This window comes from Poecilia formosa, unplaced genomic scaffold (assembly GCF_000485575.1).
Source record: "Poecilia formosa unplaced genomic scaffold, Poecilia_formosa-5.1.2 Scaffold1473, whole genome shotgun sequence".
Taxonomy (NCBI): Eukaryota; Metazoa; Chordata; class Actinopteri; order Cyprinodontiformes; family Poeciliidae; genus Poecilia; species Poecilia formosa.
The window spans coordinates 5,596-10,116 of record NW_006801412.1 but is presented as its reverse complement, the minus strand read 5'-3'; the positions used below and the strand labels follow the sequence as shown (position 1 = coordinate 10,116).

Here is a 4,521-nt window from a genome sequence, read left to right as displayed (position 1 = left end):
CGGAGCGGTCCATGAGGCGTCTATGCTTATATTATGTATATGGTTTTAACGACTCTACTTAGCATGCGAATAGCCTACCGGTAGCATATGCAAAGGCACTTCAGCAGACCCACGTGGATTCTCAGTCATTGGATGAAAAACAATGACATCACAGTTCATCATTGACATGTGATTGGTTGGTTGATGTGTACCCATTGAACAGCACTTATGACTTTATAAATAAACCCCGCCCCAATCATTAATATTTTTAATGCTGTATTTTTAAAAATCTATATCTTTCTAAATCTAACCCTAAAATATATTCATTTGATATTGCCTATATGCAACATGTTCATATATGAGGAACATAAAAGAGACAAAGAAGTTTTTTTTTTCTTTATTTCATTTTATTGTTTTACTGTTTGCACACAAAATAAGATATAAATGCTTGTCCATTTATGGACCATCTGGCAGTGTTTTTTTTGTCCAAACATGATCAAACATTATGCTGCGTTCAGGACAGGCCCAACATCTCTCCTGTAGCATAGACCTGACGTCTCTTCCTATAATGTAGACCTGATGTCACTGAGTTCCTGGTTGGAGGAACTTGGGGTCCATCCTGACACCGCCTCATAGCTGCCATCCTCCCAGAATGCCACCTCCTCTGCTGCCAGTACTCGCTGCCTTCCTCCATCAGCTGTTAACACAGAACAGACAATCATTATGAGCTACAGGCATCTTTTAGTCATTATGAAACTACAGTGAAATTGTTTGGCAACTTCCAGCTTAGTGTGGCAATAGGGGTGTCTACTATTAAATTTTTAAATATTGCAACCAACAACGCCACCTGAGATCTTGGAACCAGGACTATTCAGCTTCTAATATCTACAAAAAGGCCACGCCAGGTCGGGACAACAAAGAGAGGTGGATCATGATGTTTAAAAATTAATGGATTATTTTTTCCAAAAGTTTAAAATAGGCCTGCAATAGTATTTTAAAGGAGACAGTTTACAACTTCATGTAGCCGGTTCCATCCGACTCATCTGTCGTATGTACTCTGCGTTGTGTGTGTAGGTGAAGAAAGAAACCAGCAGTCGAGGACCCAGGGTGTTTTGTAGCAGGAAGGCGGGTTTATTCTGTTCAAAATAAAAATGAATTCAGCACAGCAGTTCCCGGGCTCTGGCCTCCCCACACAGACCTCTCCCCAGCGCAGCTCGGCGCGAACTGAGGCAGGAATGTGCCACAACCAACCAAAACTTAAGGTCAGCAAATAAGTAAAATATCAAAACAATTAAAATAATAATAATAATAATCAATAGCCACACCTTTCACTGTTCAAATCAAATAAACCACAAAAAGAATCCTTCACTACAATATGAAAATATACTAAACACATAAATTTAACATCCAAATGACATTTAAAGCAACTCACATACCTGTTCAAAATAAAAATGAATTCAGCACAGCAGTTCCCGGGCTCTGGCCTCCCCACACAGACCTTAACCAACCAAAAGAACAAAAATAAAAGCGTTTGGACGGTAAACTCGATAATTGTCTTTAATGTGGGAATTAAATACCCAATAACGTGCTACGTTACACATAAAACAATTTAACAACAAAATATAACAAGTTGTGAGCTCAGTGAATATACTTTTAAGAACATTTCAAATATTTTAACATTTAAACAGAAGACAACTTTATACGCTTACCTCTCCCCAGCGCAGCTCGGCTCGAACTGAGGAGAGCAGCGGGAACACACAGGATATGACGCCAAACAGGAAGCAAGAAAATAAAAGCATCACCACCAAAATAAAATTCAGAAACTAATAAAAACAAATATACATAAATAGTGAAGATGGATTTGAGGTGAAATATACACCTTTTTTACAGACTTGCTACATTCACAGAATACATATTGCACATCAGCCCTTCAGCGGCGAGTTGTTTTCAAACCCAGTTAATAACTAAACAAGAAATTAATACAGAAAAAAAAACAAAAAAAAACGAGCAAAGCAACGAACAAACCAAATCCATCCATTTTCTTTACACCCTTGTCCCACAGTGGGATTGGGAGGGGCGCTGGTGCCTATCTCCAGCTATCGTTCCGGGCAAGAGGCGGGGTCACCTGGACAGGTAGCCAGTCTGTCGCAGGGCAACACAGAGACAAACAACCATGCATACACACACTCACACCTAGGGGGAATTTGGAGAGACCAATTAACCTGACAGTCATGTTTTTGGACTGTGGGAGGAAACTGGAGAACCCAGAGAGAACCCACGCATCCACAGGGAGAACATGGAGACTCCATGCAGAAAGACCGGGCCGGGAATTGAACCCAGAACCTTCTTGCTGCAAGGCAACAGATCTACCAACTGCGCCACCATTCAGCCGTCACAAAACAAATCATGCAAGGAATTGACAAATTAAACCTACATGCAAACAAAAAACGGAAAAAAAAAATACAAATTGTAAATAAACGTACTGAAAAATAATAGAGAGACTCACCATAAACGGCTGAACCCTGGCCAAAATAAAGAATAAATAATCAAATGGGTAAATGACACCCAGCTGAAAAGACATAAAGCAAAAGCAGGGACAAAACAACGGTGTTGGGGTGGCTGTGCTCCCCTTGCGCCACGAACAGTTAGGCTAGGTGCGCACACCAGGAAGCAGCAGGAGGAGTGAGGGAGGAAACCACACAACAATCCACCGCCAAGTCCAGAACACCTCAGGATCTAAAAACAAAATTTAAGGTGAACTATGGCACCGAGCCCAACAAGCTGACAATGAACCCACCTACCTCGGTTAAGAGCTCCACGCCCACGACGTGTGCCTGATCACACCCACTCCCAGAGAGCAAAACGGGACCACCAACCCAACCACAATCCTGAACCCAAAGGAAGCACAATCACCACAAACTAATCTAAAATCCAACAGAAGGAAAAATCACAAAACTAACCTGAAGACCATTACTTGATGCTTGAGGAAGGACAGGATCACAGAAACTCACACAACGCCGTCTCCACAGCTCAAAACAACTGTATGTGTGAGTGCGCCCCACACACCTGGCTTTAAAGGCTACGTTGGTGCCGCCCACCACTCACCTAAAAGGTGAATCTGCACCAACATACCACATTAGTATGCTCACATAAGACATTAAAACTAAAAAACAAAACACATTATATTAATACATACTTACAGAAAATAAAAACTTTAATGAAAAAGAGAAAACACTTGGAAACAATTGGAAGAAAAAAATAATTAAAAGCAGTTGGTAATAAATAGTAGAACATAATTTAACAAACTCAGGCAGATAATTTGCCTTGATGGATTTTAATAAATCACAGTGCTTTAATCATTCAAGGAATTGTGACATCTCTAGATTAGTAATAAATTTTACCTGCTTCTTTCTTGACCAACATCTGGATGACTGGCAGTAGGTCCTGGATGCAGCTGGAAAACATTTTTGTGCATTGTCAATACATAGCATAATTACATTATGTACATAAACAATATTGAAGCATAAAATATCATCAACATTCTAAAATAGTAGATACTCACACACAGTTGCATCTCTGTCCTCGTCACGGACATCAGGACGTTCCTGAAGATTCTGATTGACACAAATGTGACTCCCATTCTGTGGAGTCTGTGGAAATAAATGTAAAATTAAAAAAATATTGTAGCAAATATATCGATTTCTCAAAAATACATAAGTAAATAAGTTAAAATTATTCTCAACCAGCCATTGTACAATCGGGAATCAACGCAGTGACTGTACATAATACATACCTGCTTCATGGCTCCATCCTGATATCCGTCCTCCGTCCGCCACGTTGTCGATCTCTACTGCTTACCACACTCTGCCTTGCTACACTGCGTTATAACAAAATAAATAAAATGACCGGAAGATCAGTTTTCCTTACAAATATGCGAGTGTTTATGGAGAGCCATTTCAGCCAAAATTAAATAAATGAATAAATGGGTGAAATAAATCAAAAAATGAAGAAAATGAGTGAAATAAATAAAAAAAATTGTTAAATAAATAATTTTGCTTTTTCATTAAACCAATTTTTCATTTATTTATTTTTCATATCAAATTCCCAATTTCTCTTTATTTATCTATTTTTCATTTATCCCTTTATCCATTTACCCATTTTTCATTCATCTATTTTTCATTTAGCCACTTTTCAATTTACCTTTTTCATTAAGCCAATTTTTTTCATTTATTTATTATTCAGATTATCTATTTCTCAATTTCTCTTTTATCTATTTTTCATTTATCTATTTTTCATTTGTCCATTTTTCATTTATCCCTTTATCTATTTACCCATTTTTCATTAATCTATTTTTTAATTTAACCATTTTTCAATTTCCTTTTTCCATTAACCCGATTTTCTATTTCCCAGTTTCATTAATCAATTTCTCATATATCCCTTTTTTATTTCCCCATTTTTTTATATCTATTTTTCATTTAACATTTGTTTGAAAAAAAAATATTTTCCCATTTTCCAATTTCCCTTATTCATTTAGTATTTCCT

At 37.6% G+C, this 4,521-nt stretch overlaps 1 long non-coding RNA gene across 1 annotated transcript; it reads right to left on the bottom strand.

Moving 5' to 3' along the window:
* Nucleotides 1-1,088: 1,088 nt before the first annotated feature.
* On the bottom strand, nt 1,089-1,889 carry LOC103132891 (uncharacterized). The gene is made up of 2 exons (XR_475657.2): nt 1,689-1,889; nt 1,089-1,477 (listed from the first exon to the last, which is right to left on the bottom strand). It is a non-coding gene; the product is annotated as an uncharacterized LOC103132891 (long non-coding RNA).
* Between the last annotated feature and the right edge of the window lie 2,632 nt (nt 1,890-4,521).